The sequence below is a fragment of the Macrobrachium rosenbergii genome, chromosome 1, assembly GCF_040412425.1.
Source record: "Macrobrachium rosenbergii isolate ZJJX-2024 chromosome 1, ASM4041242v1, whole genome shotgun sequence".
In the NCBI taxonomy this organism is placed as follows: domain Eukaryota; kingdom Metazoa; phylum Arthropoda; class Malacostraca; order Decapoda; family Palaemonidae; genus Macrobrachium; species Macrobrachium rosenbergii.
The window spans coordinates 61,821,265-61,843,206 of record NC_089741.1 but is presented as its reverse complement, the minus strand read 5'-3'; the positions used below and the strand labels follow the sequence as shown (position 1 = coordinate 61,843,206).

Here is a 21,942-nt window from a genome sequence, read left to right as displayed (position 1 = left end):
CTGACAAGGTGCAATGAACGGAAAGTGTCTCTTCTTCTCCAACTTGTATCGGGGAGTCTCAACGTACTGGCAACTCATTAAGTCACTCTCGTCAGGTATTGGAGGGGAGAGTGGACTTTGGCTCAGGAAGTACTATGTCAGGTTCTCCGGAAGTGACCAACATATGTGGACTTTTTCGCAACGAGATTAAACCATCTTTTTCCGCTTCATTTCTCACCAGTGGTGACCCCATGTCGATAGGCATCGTTGCGACGTTACAAAATTGGAATCACATGCAGGTGTATGCTTTCCGCCATTCGGTCTCATTCATCAGGTAATCAGGAAACTGTTCAAGATGTCTATGCACTCAAGATGCTGGCCTATGACTGTTTTTCGGAACTCATAAGCTCCTTACGGAAGTTCTGATGTTCTTTCCCATGCAGAAGGTCTCAGACAACTGCAATTTCACCATTATAATCCAACCTCTCACGTGCTGAACCTAGTTGCAAAGCGACTGCCGAGCGAGCAGCTAGACAGACTGGACTTTCTAAAGCTGTGTCTAGACAGTTTTCTTTCAGTTTGAGAAAGTCAACCTCTAAGCTTTACTAGGTCAGCTGGACAATGTATAGAAGTTGGTGTCACAAGGAAGGTCATTCCATCTCTAGACCTTCCATAGCCAAAATAACTGATTTTCTTTTATTCCTTTGGAAAGTCAAGGTTCTTTCCTATTCAGCTACTGCTGGCTACCGATCAATGCTTAGCAGTACATGTGGTTTACATCTTCCCAAAGATTTCTAGTAGTAAGATCATCCATGATTTATTTCGTTCCTTTAAGATTAAACGCCCTGTCTTGCCGACTCGGGCTCCTCCATGGGATTTGTCGGAAGTTCTAACACTTAAGACAACTGATTAGAAGGTAGGTTTTTTTTTTTTACGGCTTTAACTACAGCTAGAAAGGCAGGCGAGCTTCAGGCAGTTTCTAGGCTGGTTTCCTAGGCAGGAAATATGTATTTGTCTCTTCCGGAATTTGTGGAATGATATGCATTTGTCTCTTCCAGAATTCGTGGCGAAGTCAGAATTCGAGGTTAACCCTCTGCCTTGTTTGTTTAGGGTTCTTTGTCTGCAAGAGTTCGTTACCAGGGATCCAGGGGAGATGTCCTTACGTCCGGTGCAAGCATTAGAAGTCTATTTATCAAAGGTTGAGAAATTCTGTCCGCGTCCACGTACACTTCTCGTCTCTCCGCAGAATCCTTCCTGTCCTGTCAAAGAATACGTTGTTACTTTCTGAGGAGATGGACTTCTCAGGGTTCTTTCTTCATCGTCTTCAAGCTCTGTATTACCATGGCGCACAGTATTCAGAGTATGGCCACTTCATCTTCCTTTCTAAAGAACTGTTCAGTGTCTTCTATTCTGGAGGCGGCTTCTTGGAAGTCCGTCTCAATCTTTACTTCCTTTTGCTTAAGAGACATTCAATTCGCCTCGTCAGAGGGATATTCTCTTAGTCCATGTGTAGCCGCTAACTCTATTATCTAGGGTGCATTCATTTAGCTGAGGTATATTCTCTTAGTGCAGAGGTTCTTAGGTTAACCAGATAGAGGAATTCCTTTTAGTCATTACAATCTTAGGCAGTAGTAATAGTATAATCACATGAACTTAGGTTTAGTGCGTTTTTAAGTTATCTTAGTCTTTGATAATTTCCCTACGAGAGCCCAAGGGGGTTCCCTAGTAAGCTAGGCTCTTTCGTCGGCGCTGAGATACTTCTTCGCTCGTTGATCGACAGGCGTTATCCGGACGATCAACGGCCTGGCACACTGCTTCATTCCCCTCCATACATGAGGCTCTGAATAGCCACATGGGAGGTTCATCATAGGTTCATCGTACTCCTCCATACATGAGCGGTTCTGAAGAGCCACATGGGTGGTTGATGGACTGAGACAGTGCTGACCTGACTGACGATCAAGGTACTCTCCAGCATGTCTCTTCACCAAAAGCACTGATTGATATGGTGAGTGTATGACTAAACAGATATCCTATGCAGAGCAGATCAGTGAGCTATCATCTCTGCAGTTGTAAAAAGGGGGCGTGCCTCAACCTAGATGGGTCTCCCTCCAGCATGTCTCTTCACCGAAAGCACTGATGGATATGGTGACACATTTACACATAGATTTACACATAGTAGGTTGATAATGAGTTACCCACTTATTCTCTGTTGACAGGTCGGGTTGAATTAGATTGATCCCACCTCCATTAAAATTTTGTTAATCGGGCTAATTCAGGTGTTCAAGGAGTGTATTGCAATATGAAATTTTCATAAAACTAATATTGTAATACGTAACTGAACACTGAATGATTCCCACCCTCCTCCCCACTTCAATTCTTGATAGCGCATGACTCAATTGGGGATGTCGGCCTCTGTCGGCAGGTATTTGCAGCAGCATTGTCAATGGTACCTCAGGTAACTCATTTGACAAGATTTTTCCCGTAGCGTTGTTAAAGCTGACAGTTAATTACCCACTTTGTGGGCAAAATTATGGGGATATAGTTCGGGCTGGTCAGTGACCAGGACTAATTCAAGTGTTCAGGTAAGCAGTAAAATATTAGTTTTATTATGAAAACTTCATTTTGATTTGTTTCTCCCAACTGACTGGAAGCCACAATGTTTTTGTCTCTGTGGAACAGATATCCAGTAGCAGTGGGGTAAGATTCAATTGTGGTTTTCAAAATTTCTAGCCTCTTATCATAATTCACTTTCATAGAGGCTGCCTCATTTATAATGTATCAGACTTGTATGATTTATATAGGTAAATTAATCAATCCACCCTCTCTATTTATTTACATCACGTAAGTTCCAGAAAGCCACGAATTAATACGGCATTTTTATGATAAAATAAAGTTTTATTTATATGTACTTACCAAGTTAAGTTAACTGGGGCAGTTCTGAATTTGGAATTTGGGGTAACACGCTACTGTTTTAGTGTAGGTAACTAGACCCCGCCCACTACCGGGCAAGAATAGGTACAACAGTGCTGAAGAGCCCAATTCTTTTGTGCCTTATGTTCATGAGAGGGAAGGTGGGAGGGCTTTGATCATGTAGTTACTTGTGAATGTACGTGTCATTCTCTTTCCACTGATGTGATTTTTTTTTTTATTTTGCCGACCTCAAAGTTTCCCCGGTCTGGGGTGCTGCACATTAATAAATTACGCCGTCCCTTAAGGGTCAAGTATATATAAAAATTTATCATGAAAATGTCATTTTTGTATAAGTAACTTAGCAAGTAACTGCACAGCTGAATCCGACATTGACAGGAGGTGGGAAGCATGGATATTTTCCATCAAAAAACACTCATTAAAGGAGATGAATTTGAGACAGCAAGGAAGCTAGTATTAGTGTAATGCTTGTTGTAACCTTACTTGGTGAGAGAGCTGCAGCAGGAAGATATCGCCTCTGGTTAGTGCTCATCTCAACCTGTAGTGATGCGGCAGTAAAGGAGAGAGTCATCTCTACTTCAGTGGGAGAACCTTGCAGCCGAGGAGTACTCTGAAGACTGACAAGGCCTGTCCTTGCCCTGGGCACAGGACAATGAATAAAACCAGAAATTCGTTACCACACAATATTAAAACCATCACCCAACCATTAAAAACGACTGGTGGGTTCTCCTGGTACATGGTACCACCAGGCATCCCAACATCCAGCATCCTTTAACAAGGTGAGGAGACAGAGGATTGGAAGGAATATCCCCTATCCTTCTTCCCCCAATACAATGCCAGCCACGGTCAATGGGCCTAACATACTGCAATTATTATAGACTGTCTCCACATCGTGCAAATAATGAGGGGCGACCACTGATTTTGACTTCCAGTAAGTTGACTGGAGAATCTTGGAGAGTGACAAGTTTTTAAAAGCCAATCTCTAATCTCATGAGCTTTTACTTTAAAAACAGGGTGATCGTCTTCTTGAATCTTCGAGTGGGACTCAGAAATAACACTTTAAAAAGAAGATAACGGTTGTGAGGGTTTATTTTACTGAAAACTTTACATTCTGAGAGGGACCTCTAGTCCCTTTGGTCCTATCTAAGTAGTACTTAAGTGCTCTAACTGGACAAAGAGTTCTCTCCTGGTCTGCTGGCCCAAGGATATCTAACAAACTCTTGATTGTGAGCGAACAAGGCTAAGGGTTGGAAGGCATTTCGTTCTTTGCCAGGAATCCAAGTGTGAATGAGCAGACCACATCTCCTTGTGAAAAACCCACTTACTTACTGAAGGTGTGTAATTCACTGATACTCTTTGCTGTAGCTAAAGCAACTAAAGAGAGAGTCTTCCTGGTTAAATTTCTCAGCAATAAGGCATGAAGGGGCTAAAATGGAGGGCCTGAGAGCCATTTGAGGATGACATCTAGATTCCAGGCAACAGATGTAGACTTCTCTCGCTTGGAAGAGTCTAGGGACTTAATTAGGTCGCTTATGTCTTGATTAGCAGACAAATCAAGACCACTATGTCTAAACACGGAGTTTAGCATAGACCTATAACCTCTGATTGTAGAGGTGGCCGAGCCCCGAGAGGACCTCAGAAATATTAAAAATCAGCGATCTGTGCTACAGAGGTTTTAGAAGATGATACACTGTGTCTTCGGCAACAGTCACGAAAGACTGTCCACTTTGCCTGGTAGACATTAGCGGAAAACTGACGTCTGCACTTGGCAATTGCTTCCGCAGTGTTTCTTGAAAAGCCCTTCACTCTGACAAGCCCCCTGACAGTCTGAAGCCTGTCATAGCGAGAGCGGATAAGCCTAGATAAAAGCGATGGAAGTGAGGCTGCTTTAGAAAGCTTCTCTTCTGAGGCAGAAGTCTGGGGAAGTCTATTAAGAGACTGAGAAGGTCTGGGAACCACTCCTTCTGTGGCCAAAAAGGAGCTACAAGCATCGTGGACATGTTGGTGTGGGTCATGAACTTGTTTGTGACTTCCCTCACCATGCTGAACGGTGGGAAGGAGTAGACATCCAAGTCCAACCAGTCTTAGAGCATGGCATCCATCACCCATGGCAGAGGATCCAGGGCTGGAGAACAGTAGATGGGGAGGCGATGGTTCCTTGACGTCGCAAACAGGTCTATGGACGGTTTTCCCAACCGTTTCCACAGGTCAGTGCACACCTGTGGATTCAGCGTCCATTCTGTTGGAAGGACCTGTTTGCAGCGACTTAGCCTGTCCGCAAGAAAGTTTAATTCTCCCTGGATGAAGCGAGTTATTATCCTGGTACAGTTGATCTCTGCCCACAGAAGATCCTTGGCCGCTTCATAAAGGGAGAAGGAATGAGTCCCTCCCTGATTTTTTATGTAGAACAATGCAGTCATGTTGTCCAAATGGACTGTGATTGTCTAGCTGCATGCCTCCGTCACAAAATGCTGAAGGGCCAAGTGAATCGTCTTCAGTTCCCTTACATTTATATGTAATCTCTTTTCTTCTAACGACCACTTCCCGGATATTTCCATGTCGTTCAAAAGTGGTCCCCTAACCCAGATCTGACGCGTCTGAGTAAAACATTACGTCGGGGCTCAGCGGGTGTAATGACATTCCTACTAAGAACCTCTCCTCTGCAAGCCACCACCAAAGATCCTTCTTGATCTCAAGAGTGATGCAGAAAATGAAGGAGTCTGGGAGTTTTCCTCTGCCAACTGGCCTTTAGGAAGAATTGCAGGACTCTTGTGTGTAGCCTTCCTAAATGCACGAACTTCTCGATAGACAAGAGAGTGCCTAGCAGGCTCATCCACTCATTGGCTGTGCACGGCAGGCGAGATATGAAGTTCTTTACTTTCTTCAGGTAGTCCCGAATCCTTTTGTGGGACAGAAAAGCTCAAAAAGTCACAGCATCGATCCTCATCCCTAAATAGGGAACTGACTGTTTCGGAGTAAATTGGGATTTCTGAGCATTGATTAAAAGACCCAACTCTCGGGCCATTAGCATCTTCGACGGGGAGCGTAGTAGCCAGTCATCCAGATATAAACAGACGTTGGTCCCCATGAGATAGAGCCATCTCACTACAGAGGCGAGAAAGACGGGTGAATACTTGCAGAGCTGTAGAGAGGCCGAAACTGAGGGCCCTGAACTGAAGGACCCTACCCTGGAATACGAACCGCATATACTTCCCGAGTCCGGATGCCGCTGGGACATGGAAGTCACGATCCATGTCGATCATGCCATTCCAAGTCTCCTGATAAATGGCTGACAGGACTGAAAGGTTCATTTCCATTTTGAACTTGGTGGTCAGCACAAAAAAGTTCAACACACTGACGTCCAGGACCAGTCTCCAACCTCCCGACACGTTGGGGACGACGAACAAACGGTTGTAGAACCCCTCTGTGCTTAAGTCTTCGACCAACTCCACAGCTCTTTTCCCAGGGGGATGATACTTCCTTCAGGGCCAGAAACCTCCAAGCCTTCCTGGAGTAGGCTGTTAAGCTGATGGGGAGGATGTCAAAGAGGATTTTTCCCAGAAATGAGATGGCATAGCCCTCTTGTAGGACGTTTTACTACCCAGGGCTCTGCATTCCTGGCTTCCATTTGTCCCAAAACTGGAAGCCTGGCTCTAAAGGGACAGGAGGACAGGAACCTCCCTGAGAGAAGCGGTTTGGGGATGACTTCTTGGTTGGCCAGAGAGGACTGATCACAGATTTGAGCGCAGGCGGGGCTGAAATTTGGTCCTTCCGCGTCGAAAGGGCTGCTGTTGCAACGGAGAGACAGTTCTCGTGCTGAACGAGACCGAAGTGCCATGGGCTGTTTCCTTGGCACGCCTTGTCAACTGCATCAAAAGGTCTTGTGTCAACTTCTTCTGCAAGTCTGCCATGATCTGCCCTATTGTAGTTCTTGGGAATAAAGCTGATCGATCTAAAGGTGCAAACAGGAGAGCTGATCTTTGAGAGGGAGTAACACTTTTGGAGGTAAAGGTGCACCACAGTTCCTTTTTCTTAAGAACCCCCACAGAGAATACTATAGCCAGCTCCTGGGAGCCATTCCTAATGGCCTCATCCACGCACAAGAGTACTCTCAGCCAGTCTGCAGCGAAGTCCTCTTGAAGTGTACTACAGTCTTCTATTTTCTAGGCCAATGCCCCAGGAAGCTGAATACAGTACTTCAAAACCTTTAAAAAAGTCTTTCATGAAACTAATTCCGAAAACAAGAACATAACTAATTCCGAAAACAAGAACATAAGCTTAGCGGAGATAGCCTAAGAACCAATCTCCACATTAGTCCACAAGGCTGGAGAAGTTCCCTTGGGAGGAGGCAGAAACTCCCAGTGTAGGCGTTCCCCAGTGAAGTAGGACGAGTACCTCCCTGGCGACAGACGGGAGGAAGGTGCACTGAAAACTGCCTTACCAAGCTCCCTCTTTCCTGCTAACCAATTGTCAATGACTGCTAACATCTTCCTAGAGGATGAGGAGAGGACCATCTTTGGTAGTCTGGTGGCCTCTACTGGCTTTCTCATCATGAGGGCCAAACAAGGTGACAACAGGGACCTTGGAGAGAAGACAGTTGGATAGCACAAGAGGAAGTACCTCAAGAGAGCCAAATATGCTGTCGTAGGATGTTCTTGGTTAATGATTTTTTTGTAGGCTTCCTAATTGGATGAAAAGGGAGAAGGAGCTAAGTCCGCCTGATCCTGTGTAGCAGCAGGTTACTTGTGTAAAAGTCCAAGGATGTTACCCAACTGCTGTTGGATAGGTTTCGACGAAGGATCCATGACAGCAGGCGTTGGTGCCAAGCGTACCGAAGGCGAGAATTCTGACACATGGAGCTTGGAAACTGGGCGTACGGACACCGAGTGCTCATAACCCGACTGCTCGGACACTGGGTGATCCAACACTATATGCTTAGACATTGGACTTTCATATACTGTGCACTCAGACACTGAGCACTTTGAAACAGAACGGTCGGACACTACATGTTCGGAAACCAGGCCCTTGGCCGCTGGACTCTCGGACAACTTGGATGAGGAATGTTGTGTCAAAGACCGGCACACCATCATCAAAGTGTCATGCACAAGCCGATTGGGACTGCAAGTTAGGCGTTCGGACACTGGGCGTCTGGACACAGAACACTTTGACACTGCATGTTTGGATACTTGGCAGTTGGCGGCTGGCTCGGACAACTGGGATGAGGAAAGTCGCATCAAAGACTGGCTCTCCGTCACCAGAGTGTTATGCACAACCTGCTCGGGACCAACCCAAAAATTGCAGGAGGGAAGAGGACTGTGCTCTTGTTCCCTGGGAATCTTACGTGGGAGCAGGAAAGTGCACTCAGCGGAAGGAGCATGCCTTTTCAATGGCCTTGACACTTTTGAAAAATGTTTACTCGCCCTGTCCGCACTGGTGTCTGAAACACTGGATGACAGAGCATGCACATTCGTATGGATGCCTTTCCAAAGGCGATCCGCTGAGTCCCGGGTTCCAACAACAGGATCGGTTGAGGGGGCTACTACCCGTGGGCAAACCCCACCAACCTACATTGGGCTTCCGGGTTGCTTCTTCCCAGGTTTGGTGATCTAACATTGACTTTTACCTAGGAGCATCAGTGGGACGAGTAGTCACCTCCTCCACTTGCACTAACACTAATTACACTTACCTGGTCCATAAGGGCCTTAACCAAAGACCCAATTTGGGCAACAGTATTAACAAGCAGACCAAATTTTTGGTCAATTCTAGCTACAAGGCTGGCAATGGCATCGGGTTAGGAAGAATGGGAGCCAGGCAATGGAGTCTGAGGAAAAGTCGGAGGGTTGGTGATCGGGGAGAACACAGTTACAGGTGTAGAAGGCACAGGTCGAGAAGCAATATCTGATTTCAGAGAAGAAACCTGACCAGCTAAACCTTTGGCTTCAACTAAGTTCCTCGCTGGGTGAGCGGGTTCCGTTGTCCTTCACCACTCTGTTGGTGAGGATTGAATCTCCGGCCGGCCAGTGAAACAAAAGAGGAATTTGTTTCTGGTGATAGAAATTCATTTCTCGCTATAATGTGGTTCAGATTCCACAATAAGCTGTAGGTCCCATTGCTAGGTAACCAATTGGTTCTTAGCCACGTAAAAATAAATCTAATCCTTCGGGCCAGCCCAAGGAGAGCTGTTAATCAGCTCAGTGGTCTGGTTAAACTAAGATATACTTAACTTTTGGCTTCAACTCTAGCTGCTGCCTTTCTCTGTCTGTCTCTTTGGAGTCTATCTAAATGTGCTTCCAAAAACTTTCCATTTACCCTGATCCCAGTCTTTGCATTTGTCACATTTAAGTTCAAATGAGCAAATGTGCCCTCTACAATGGCAATACGTGTGAGTCATACTTAGCAGAAGTAAGTCTAGTATTACAGCCTTTGCTGCAATACCTAATACTAGACATGCTAGATTCTGCCATAATAAGTCACAAGTCTGAATAATGAACTAGCTAATCTAATAAATAGCACACTGCCAATACGAATGAATATTTCACCAAAGGCGAAAGATACAACCATCGACGAAATTCAAATCAGGCATTTGTTCAACCAACCGTGTATAGTTGTTGGCGGCAAAACAAATTAGGCTCTTCAACCATGTTGTACCCTATTCTTCCTGGGGCAGGTGGGGCTGATTACCTACACTAAACCAATAGCACATTACTGCGAATTTCAAATTTAGAACTGCCATAAGTGAAACTAACAGCTAGGTAGTTACTTGCTAAATTACTTATATATATAAAATTAATTATTCACCATATTGCTTGCAATGAAGCTTATTTTTTACACCGTTTCTTCGAGACCAGACACTTTTCTCCATTGTCTTTGGTACAAACCACTTGTTTGTTAGTTATTCCCTGTCCATACCTTCTAATGATGGTGAAAACACAAACAAGAGGTCTAAAAAAATAGCAAAAATGCTACATGAATAGCAGTCACTACTGGGATAAAAAAAAAAAAAAAAGGTATACATGGATGAAGCACCTGCCTCCCAACCTAACCTGACCTTAGGGTATCCTCATTTGGTCATGGAGTTTTACCTTTGACAATCAGAGCCAAGGACTGACCCCGTCTTACCCTTGGCTGGGGACGTCACCTCTCCTGGACACTATCCTCTATGGCAACAAATATAATTCACACTAACCCAACCTACGTTACTCTGTTTTACCCTGTCTAGGACGCTTTGCCTCACAACTAATACACCAAGGCTGTGCAAGTCATTTTTTGGTGGGCTTCTTTTTATAAAATCAAAAGTCCAAATAGCCACATTACTATTTAATTTAAAATGTTTATGTTAGATAATCTGTACTTAGACTACCTATTAATGTGTAAGCTTTTTTTTTTTTGAAAATGTAATAATGTAGTGATTAGAAGAAATACTCACCATATCACTGATTATGGCAGTATTATGTTACTTTAAACCTTTATTTGATATTGGAGTTTTGATGCTGTGATCTTAGGTCTCCTTAACAAGATCTGTACGAAACTCAATGCTAAAACCTATCACAAAACTGTTACAGATATATTTACCATCTTTTGTTAATGTTTTACCACTCATTCCATTGGGGCTTGTACTGAACGTAATGCTCATGGGAGTGGTGCTCATAAACGTTCAGTACACACGTTAAAACACTGTAATATGATTGTATTTTCAAGTCTAAATTATCATAATGGTTTACCAAAAAATTTTATGGTTATGCTTGTTACAGTACTTGACAGTTTAAATTATAAATATATTTTCATTACTCAAATTAGAGCTGTGCCACCATTAAAAGTCAAATGGACAACTTTATGCCTGAGGGCATTGGGTTGGATAGCCCTGTAATATGCCATAATTCAATTCAACCTACATCACAGTCACTCCTTGGACAGGGGCTCTGTCCTTTTACTAACTTCTAATTTTTTTGCATCCCAATAAACCTAGGCAGGAGTTTAATTTGGCAGCATCCAGAAACTATTAATACAACCACTCAGTCTGCAGGAGTCAGTAACAAAAAAGGCTTGCACGGTGCTTCAATTTACATAAAACATTGTATGGTTGATTAGGCCTACATTCACAGTAGCCTACACTGAATATTGAAAGGAATAACTAAAAGTGTGTGAAAAATTTTCAGATCTACCTCATAATCTCCAAAGATTACACCATGTACCTTCTAAAAACTGAAGGGTCATCTGCTACACTGGGAAGCCATTATAAAACTGCAGGGAAGGCCTTGTAAAAGTTGACAAAATATTACATAGGCCTGTAAGAATTTTAGATGTTTGAATTGGCTGGAAAAACGAAAGTTATGACAAATCATGCCACAATATAAAACAAGTGCTGTGCAAGGGGGGGGGGGTTTAAGATTAAGCCAAGGCAAATGCACAGATGCAAAACTCCCTAAATAGCAACTCTCAGTAAAACTATAGGGTAACTCCACACAGACTATTACCTTAGAAATTGATTTTTCCTATACTTTTAATGTTGCTGATGAAGGAGGTGGTGGTGTTTATTGTCAGTCAATTATTATTAACCTCACATATCTCTATCCAACATGGCTGGGGGAAATCATTGGAAGAAAGAGAAGTCTGTCATGTTGTTAAGGAATGGTTCCACCATGCACAAGTCATTAGGGGGCCATATGTTCAAGAAGGGATTGGCTAGGGAAACCTATCATAAAAGGAACTGTGACAAACATGTTCCTGCAGGTGTATAGGCTGGAGGGCTTTTATCAGAAGCTCCTCTATAACGTTGCACATGCGCGATAGCACTCCAGGACAGCCAGTGTCCAAAGACATCAGTTCTGATGTTAATTACAGCTGACCAACAAAAAATATGGGTAAACTGTTCATTAGCAACCAAAATACTATACAAAAAGTGGTAATTCTATATATTAGCTCTGCGCCTGTTTTTACCTTTTCAACTGGTTTTCCACTTTTAGGGGTTCTGATATCATGGCGGTGCATCTGTTTCATTGATCGACTCAAAATGGAATGTCCCTTCATTTAGTACTGTCTGGGGAGGTTGGGTACCTATGCGTTAACAAGTTATTGCACTTGCCGGGACGGGATATAAACTGTCCGAACACTGTCTTGTGAAGAACAGCGTATGGAAACCTCTCTTGTTGGATGGACTTGGGGGTTAATTGGGACTGACCAGACTCGAGCGCCAATAATGAAAATTAAGTGCCAGCAACCAAAAACTGTAGAAAAGGTCAAGTTACAGTGCCATCGGCGACGCAGAGCAACCCTATAGTTCTACACCAAAAGTCAATTTCCAAGGTCATCCCCGATGTGGCGCAACCCCACAGTCCTACCCAACTCTCAACAAGGATGGAGCCTAGACCTAGGCTATTGTATCAATGGTACCATTTTGCTTTATACGAGAATACTAAAAATCTATTTTAATATTCACGGTTACCATTTCCCATCTGTTGTTTAAATTCAATCCATGGGGATGGTACTAAACACAGGGTTCATGCGAGTCGTTGAGGGATTAGCCTAAAGTAAAAAGGTTCTATAGGCCTAAAACCTTCTTCTGGTTAGGCAACTTATGTAACTTAGCATAAATCTGCAAAATATTCACACATCACTTAAAACGTACTCTTCACTGGTTTGCTCTACCAGATTTATGAGTGAGAAATTAGGTTGGCCTAATAGCCTAAGACCAACACACTAATGCAACTTAGTAAGCTTATACTTTAGCATCGAAGTTTAAACTGTCATTATGCCTGTTTACTTACCAATCATCCGTTGATATCCGTCTTGTCACTTGTACGGAAATTACATGCTATTCTGAGTTTAACACTAAATCAAATAGACACAAAAACACACATTCGGCTGGACGACGCTTTAACCCTCGGCCATGACAGGATACCTTGAGGTAGGCCTAGGTTATTCTACTCATATTTAAGAGCACCGGAAGAGCCATCAGTTTTTGCCACCTAAAACAACACAATACCATAGTTTTCCTGTATTGGCACAGTTTTTTACACAAATAATTACTTTCTATAACTTTTTCCAAAGTATTTAGAACACTGATGGAAAACAAAACGAGTCTACGACCGCGAGATACTACTTGGCCACAATCTTGGTTATACGGAGGATGTCAAGATATGAAAGACGGGATGCGCAAGCTGTTGCATTTATTTTTCTTCTTTTCTTTTGCATCTTCCGACCGTCATTGATAACCTGGCAGACAACTTATTAATTTCTTCAAATTTTCCTAACTGAAAATTAAATGCTTGTTTTTGACAGAATTGCTTTTACCTTCATTTATGCCTTTTGCCTTCATGACTGCCAAGTTCCAGTGGAAATTTTGTCACCGATGCCAGCAACTTTCACTATAAGAATTGGTCAGCAGTTAATACGGGACCTTGTCCCCAGCTTGGTAATGTGTTGAAGGTATGAGAGGCCTGATGTGGACCTCTGAATTTTTTTAAGCGACGGAAATTATATGTTCGTAGTTCCAGAGCGAAAAGGTCATTCAACGAGTGTCTACTCGTAAGATGGAGGGATTTTTGTTTAATTTTACCATTGGTAAAAGTTCGTTTTTTCTTAAACATGCATCCACGATAAGCTACAAATATTTTTCTTCGGTTTAAATTGACTTTATATTATATAATGGAATATAGGAATAATAGTCAGTAAAGCAAGAAAGAAAAGAACAGCGGATAACTACAAGAAACCAGAAGTGTTTCTGTGAGTTTGCTAATCTGTAGACTTATAAAAACATTTTCAATTTTATATAAGTCGAGCTATCACGCAAGTCCCCAAGCAAACTTGGTCTTATATACTCACCTCTGTTACCCGCCCTTACTCACAAGGTATAAAATTCTGTAACGCTTTCGACTTACACCTCTGAAAGACTTCATATCCTTCTAACCTGATGGGTCTGTCATTTACAAATTCACCTCATATTTATTTCAGTGCCCTTCCGGGGTCTTACTTTCCGTTAGTTTCTGTCTGGAACTTTCAGTGCAGACTTGAACGGCATCTCTGAGGAGATACTGTGACAGGGACATATGATCATACAGCTTATTCTGTTTCCTCGTTATTCCTTCTGTCTTCTTTCATTCGTGCCTATTAGACTTTCTCATCATTTGGGGAACATCATTAGTGAATCAGGCAAAGCAATTAACATAAATTTGTCCCGTGGATACTTAACTACAGAAATAGAAAACTACCCTCAAGGAATGCTTGGAGTCTTGTTAAGGTATGGCAACCATTTCATTTCTTTGTAGCTCGTAGGACTAGTCTAACCATGCTCTTATTACAATACAGTTCCCTCATCAGAAAAGGTTCTGCTTTCAATGCTTTCCTTTGGAGAATTAGAACAAAACCATCTATTTTCATTAGTCTCTTTTCACCCTCTTTGCGTGACTAATTCATTGATTTCTTCAGTATTTCCGTGTTCCAGTGATCATCTTTTGAGGATTCCGACCCGACGAAAGAATAATTATTTTACGTTTTTTTATATGTAAATTTGGCACCAGGCCCATTGTGTCACGTAGTGTTGAATGCGATGATGAAGCTGATTTTTAGACCTAGCCAGTTCCATATGCTTTCAACACATATAATCGTTCTTTAAAAATATATAATTCACCTGCAACCTTTAAGTTGTCTCCCTCTTCGCTAAACAGGGTAAAAGATTATGAAACAAGTTGCAATGGGTGTATCAATGGATTAAGGGGGCAATCAGTTAATTCTGAGAGAGATGCTCTTCACTTATCCATACAACAGGCATAGACCCATCCGGTTACTCGATGTTTTGGCAACTGCACACCGAAACAGGAAGTTTTATCACAGTAACCTATAGATACTATTTTTTTTTTTTGTATTACCTGTTGCTAGTATCAGTAAATTATGAAAATGCTTTATTTTTCTTTAAAGATTTATTATATCTGTTATTTCAAATTTAGATACTAAAAATCATAATTTCAACTTGTCTAAAGCACTCATATTCCCATTAAAACTAGCCAGTCTGCTTGTGTGGTTATACAGACATGTGCGTGTATCTTTTTAAAGGTAGTTAAATTTTCCAGCTGAAATGTTACTGCCAACATTAACAATATCCTGCACATGCAACGCACTCTCTACATTTTACTGAAGCCTTGATATACGATTTTAACGTAAAATTAATTTATTTCATTGAGGGGGCCAAGCACTTTGCTCTTGGATACTCATTCATCCAGCACAATTCAACAATAAGTTGGAACGGGTTGGTGGCTCATTTGCATGGTGTACGGGCAGATAAATTTTCCGTGGAGCACAAGATATAAAATGGTATTTGGATACTAAATGAAATGCAGTATTTTGTTTATTTGTTCCTTGTTTCATTCAGGAAATATTAAGAAACCATTTATTTACTGATAGGGCTCTCATTTTATAGCAAGTACGGTATCCTTACAGTAAATTAGCACCAACTGACCTATTAAGTTCTGGTTGTAGTCGCACGTAAAAATAATGAGGAAATTTACTCTGTTCAGTGAAACACAGGAACTAGAACAAATCAAATATATATTTATACTGTGGCTGTGTTCGTTTAAATTCATGAAAACATACAAAAAGTAACGTTTTAAAATCCAGTAAGATGAATTGTTAGAGAGAAAGAGTCTGCGTATCTGAGATTGAATGGAAGTGAAGCCATCTCCCACCTTCAACCTCTCTCGTCCGCCTCCCTTTGGGCACCCCTAACCCAGCTTGGGGGAGGAGGGAGGAGAAGCGTAGAAGCAAAAATCTCAACGGTCCCATATCCTCAAGAAATAACCTCTTACTCATCTGGCCCTTTAAATCGATGTTCTTATTTCCGAATCGTGTAAAAGACATATGGCTTGTCACCATCTTGCGAGAACCACTTGACCATGTATTTTCACTATGGATCGGCACTTCTACATCTATCGATTTTCTCTTACCATGAGCGTCGTCACTTTTACCAGATGATTAATGTCACTGCATTTCTTTTTAGTCACTTGTGCAAAGTACTCTAATGGTTACCAACTGCTACAAAGTTCACAAAAATAAGGCTCGTTGTAGAATAATTGATCCTTAGCCTATACAAGCACGGGCTCTTAAGCAACCCATAAAGAATATCGATGATCAAGACATCATAATAGATTTTTTTCTTTATTTAAGGAAATACGCAGTTTCATTATGAAAGTATTTAATGTCAATCGTTCCCTCACATAGCTTTTATCCGACATCATTTTACTGCTCGGTAATCTCATCCAAAAATATTTCGAGCAATTATGAAAGTGAAATGTTTCGTTTGATGAGATTGCTGTGTCTTTAAAGAAAATGCTTTGTTAGAGTTCCGGAGAATACAGACAAATAATTTGAGCTTAAGCGCTCCATTTAAATGTCAGTTGGACACAGACAACGTCCACACTATATCGACATATTTCAGAAGTAGGGTGAAAAGCATTTTGTAACAAAAAGTGATCAATAGGATGGAAAACATAACTCTACCATTCGTAATCTTTTGTACCTACGGAAAATTCAAGTATGATTAAAAGAAGCATTCAAAAACCAAACAAATATGCATGAGGGACTAACAGAGTTAACAGTGTAATACAGTACTGTGAAATAATATGCCACCACTTCTATTTACTACAAATATATTCATGGGAAAATCAAGGACAAAAAAAGTCGATGAAGCTCTTTGCGTATTTTCCTCAGCATTAGCATTAGCACTGATAACAGGAGTCACTTGCATTTAGCCAACCTGAATTTTGTCATGCTCTTAATTCCTTTCATTCTGAAGGCTTTCAGATCACCACTTAGGAACAAGAAGCATCAGCAATAAAGGTTAATTAAAGGTCACCTATGGGCAGCAGAGGTAAGGACTGGCATAAAATTCCATAGAGTCAAATACTCTGAAGCTTGCTCAACTCCCAAGTCACCTCGGTCAACACGGGACTTGAGTAACCAAGGCAGTAGTTACTGTTAGAGATAAAGAGATCCAGAAAATAAAGGAGATGAAATGCAAAGATCTACCGGTGGAACTGGGAGAAAACTCGCAGTTGCACTAAGAAGTAATAGTTAGAGAGGTTGGATAGCAAGATTGAAGAAAGTTAACATGAAATATAGTAAAAAGGCTATTGTGTACAACTAAGAGCTGAAGGGACGCGGCAAACATGTCTAAGGGCAGCACCAGCCCCGTTCACCTTCTGGTCAAATACAAACAACTGACCATATCATGGTGTAGGTGCAGGAGCAGCTAATGGTGGGTTTTGAACCAATGCTGATGCCACTGGTGGTTCTGGATCATCATCAGTAGTGCCCGCTGTTGTTCTAGAATTACTCGGCGAGTCCATTTCGAAATGAAAATAACAAAGCTCAGCCAAAAATCCTTTATCACACCGCTAGATCACTTAATGTTGAAAATTTCTGGACAGTTATTAAAATGTTATTCTTGAAAGACATCTTCACAACTCCAAGATCCTTTGAAGCAGTCTTTAGCCCCTGAAGCATTCCTGAAGAAATGCCCATTGGATTATAACATCTTAAATCTTAATACCTCCAGTTGTATAACAGGAGTAGTATTTACTGTGATCCTCATAATGCAGGTGGTTCATAGTTACTACATGAGTTAATTAAACACTTCATAAATTCTAGAGGTCAAGCAAGTTATATTTTGATTTGAAAATCCTGAGAGCCAGACAGAGAAATCCGAAAAAAAAATGGAGTGCAGAGACCTCAAGGTGGAAATGGGAGTAAACCCCGAAGTTGCATTAAACAGTAACAGTTAGAGGTGTTGGACAGACAGCAAGACTGAAGAAAGGAAGCAGGAACTGAGTTAAGTAAAAGGCTGAAAGGTGTATGCAGCTGGGGCCAAAGGGACACTACAAACAACCTTTAGTCAAGCCTACAGTACACCAAACGGGATGTACTGACTGCTCTGTTCCCGTACAGGAAGTTTTCATGGGACTGTCCAACTTATGATCACCATCCAGTGTTTCAATATCAGATTTCCAGTTTAAGAGGTGAGATGTGCTCCTCCCCCCGCCCTTTTATTTCCACTGCTTTTCTCGTACATTTAAGGCATAAAAACCGATTACTGCATTAGTATATCACAATCCTGAGCATCTCTTGTGACACCATCTATTACATTTGATACAAAGGACAAAGTTCGCCAGTTCACCATTCCTGAAGCATCCTCATGGCATTTCCATAACAGTACTCTTTCCTCTGCTACCTTTCTAGTCACAACAGTTTTTTTTTTTTTTGGTTGTTCTTAAACAGCAAGGACTTCCAATCCTCTCCTCTCTTTCATTCCCATCCTTTTATACTTCCTGATTTTGTTAAGATCACTATGACATCTGCATGAAGCAGCTCCAAGGGGTCCCCCCTTCTGTTATCCTTTATAGTTTCATTATTATTGTGACAAACAGCAAAGATTTATGATGAAAACCAACACTCATCTTATATGTATCACTGATTTACCTGTCACTGTTTTCACTATGGACCTTGTGCTATGGTACAGCAGCATCACTTGGCTAACAAGTCTTTCTTGTACCCTCTGCGCAGTCCTCAAGATAGTTTGGCCTATAAAGTTAACAACCAATACTTTGCACTTACATTTAAGCCATAGGTCTAAAATGTCAAGCAGCATTATTATATTAAAAAACCTTTAGCAAGACTTACTTTTTGCCAAACCAACCATTTTTAGTGTCTCACACAAGTTTCAGTTTCATTGTAAATTTTTAAAAATATACTAAACAATTTATCAGTTACATAATAGATACACTAAGCTCAGTTGCTTCTAAATTTCTGCTCATTTATCATCTTATTCATTATACAAATACCGTTAATCAATGGTTCTACACTCAACTTTGCAAAGTACAGTACTCTTACTTTCATTCAACATGGTAGTCTTAGATTGTTTTTAACCAACAGTTCTAAGCTGAAGGTAGGGTTCCAGTCTGCCTGAAGTGGCAATGTAATGACAAACAGGCCATCAAATCCTACATTTGTTATGTGCAGATCATCAGACACTAGCTTAATTTTGTTAAAAGATTTTCCTTTATCACCAGCTATAGACGTTTCTGCCTCCTTTGGCTTTATTGATTTTTTGTGGCAATCTTTATTTCAAAATCTGAGTATATTGTTTCCCCTATGGTAAGGCCCTCTTTTTCCATTTTTTTTTTTTTGTCTGGCAATTATCTTTAGGGTATTAGGCTGTTGTCCAAACTTTCTACATACAATTGCATGCCACTCTTCCTCACTGTTACCATTATCAATCCACTCAATTCGTGGTACCTCCTCAGTCAACTCATTTTTTTTTTACTGTATTTCTTGTATTCTTTACAGCCATTATAAAGCTTATTTTCTTAACAAGAGTTTAAGAATACTCCTGAAACAAAAACTTTTTCCCTAAGATCCTATACCTTTGCTTTCCTTACTCTCTTAAAAATGTTATCGACCTAAATCTGTATCTCCCTCATTTCTCTTGTAATTCCATTTTCACTGACGTTTCCAAATCTACCACTATCATTATGCATACTTTGCAACTACATTTTCCATGTTTTTCCAAAACTTAATTTTCATTAACTCAGTCTCTGGCATATATTTATACAGTATTCTTAAATATCATCTGTTTTTCACATAATAGCACCCTTGCAACCATCATGATTTACTTGCCTTTTTCCTGCACTATAAAGTTGTAAAAGCCATGCCCTAGCTAATTGCCAGATTGAGCCTTCATCTCAGCTATTCTGGGTCCGGAGTAGATGTCACCTGGAGAGTATAGTCATGAATCCTTTTCACCATATCCAATATTTCAAATTTTAATCCTCACTGTCTCACACCAATCTAGATCTGTTTCAATGACAAGCAACATGACAGCATTGATAACCAGTCAAGTCCACGCTAGATTTGATGTTTTGGAGCTGTAGCAAAACTTCACTTTAGCAAAAGAGTGTCTATATTTGAAAAAAAAAAGAAGAAAGAATGGTTGAGAACTGTACATATCAAAATAACAAAAATTAGATTTTAATTTATCTTGTTCAAACAAATAAGCAAATCTGTAATACTTGTCTGACTGTCCTGTATTTGTAACAGATAACTAATAAAACTATAATTACAAATAAATAAAAAATGAACCAGTAAATAAAAAAACTACATCAAAACTAAAGAAAATAAGCAGATGAAAATGTGTTGGGTGGTACCTGTATCAGAATGCATTTTTTGGTTTCTGATACAGCTCCTTTGTATATTAACTTCTGACCCAAAATGCTAAATTTTAGTCATGTAAGTAGAAAAACTCAAGTCTTTAATAAAAGTTGTACAGTTTACAAATATGTATATTTTACTTATTAAACGTTCAATATACTGTACAGTATTAACTTGAAAATTTCTTGTGCCATTACAGTCACTTACTGTTCGAATCATTTGTTTATAACTAGGTCACATACAAGCAGTTTTTTATTGCTCAGATCTTGTCATTTTAAATATTTTTCACACCTTGAGCCTAGTGCAGTCTGTCAAATTTGTAACCTCTATTTCAAATGTTTAATAAGTTGAGAACAAATTAAAAAAGACACAGCTCACTGTTGGAGTGCAATTGTCACTCCAAAAAGAATGCCTCACTTAAGTAAATTATCCCACCTTTTAATTGGTCACTCGTTTGACCAATGGTTATTTGATGAATACCCACATGACTTAATCTCAGAATCCAGAAAATGCAAATTTTCAAATTAGCTTGCATTTTTCCTTGGTATACCAACTATAGTCTTTCATATATGGAGTATCCTATGCTTGTGATGGATCAGTCAGGTACTGACTAAACACGCACGGTAACCGCTCCCACAAGCAGAGATGGGGAGAGTGAATGCCCATCCTTACCCAACTGATGATACCCACTACTCTTCCAGCCATGAAATAATTCAGATGTGTTGATTATGTACAGTCTTTTTCCATGTGCTGGATGTTTCCTTTGTGTGAACCTTGTGCCTTTTTGTGATTTATCCATCCTGAGCACTTCCCTGAAAGTGCTAGTGTTGTGCATTGTTTTTGGTGCTTTTGGGCTTCTTGTTGGTTCTTTGTCACTTTAATCTTTTAATTTCTAACCAGTCTATATCCTTATACCATCTAATAGCTGAACAAACAGAAAAATACAGAAATTTCACAAATCCAGCGATAATTAAGTTATATATTCAAACAACTTAGCTATCAATAGTTAGACCAAGATTGACAACAACAGTAAATGAATGGAAAGAGATGCACCGAGTTTTTCTTTTCCAACCTCAGAAAATTTTACGTATCTCTCCTTAGTCGTAAAGAAATAATTACACAATCTAGCAATTTTATTGAACACGTGAACTTCCTTTGATCTCAACGTATGTATAAACTTCAACTCTTACAGTAAAAAAAAAAAATTTTTGTTAATTGTGTAATTTACAAAAAGGAGTTCAATTACTATACTTGGAAATAAATAACAAAATTCATATGGGGCATATGAATTCCAGTTTTACAGTAAAAGAAATAATGACTTCTGGTATCAGGTAGGATGGCAACATGGTACCAAAACAGAATATGGAAGCTGATGATCTGAAGAGCAAGTAGTATGCACTAGTCCTCTGTAAACAAGCTATACAAGGTATTACCAAGCAACAGTCTAACACACAATTACCATTATTGGTGAAAAAGGACCACCCCTTAAAGTAATCTTAAAAGATAATGATCCCAAGAAGCTGCTGACATACAAACAGAAGGACAGCATTCCAATAATGAAAGAACAAATTACCGGTAGCATGCAGCAACTACAGTACCATATAGAAATAAGTAACCTTACAAAAAAATACTACAATACCATCATCTCTATAGAAATAAGTTACCTTACAAAAAATACTAAGTTTTTGGCAGCATTAGATGAATTATTTCTAAAATGATGTGAAACAGGAAGCATGGTGTCAAAAGTAATATGTAACCTCAAGTATTCTAAATGCCATGAGACTGACAAATCAATAGCATCTTTGATTTGCTGAAGAACCAGCTTATATCTCACTAACCCCA

At 40.5% G+C, this 21,942-nt stretch overlaps 1 long non-coding RNA gene across 1 annotated transcript in view; it reads right to left on the bottom strand.

The window, feature by feature from the left end:
* Window positions 1-13,023, bottom strand: part of LOC136841657 (uncharacterized) — a 44,291-nt gene extending 31,268 nt beyond the window's left edge. The window contains exon 1 of the long non-coding RNA XR_010854055.1: window positions 12,672-13,023. This is a non-coding gene — a long non-coding RNA (uncharacterized lncRNA). The remainder of the gene's footprint in view (window positions 1-12,671) is intronic.
* Between the last annotated feature and the right edge of the window lie 8,919 nt (window positions 13,024-21,942).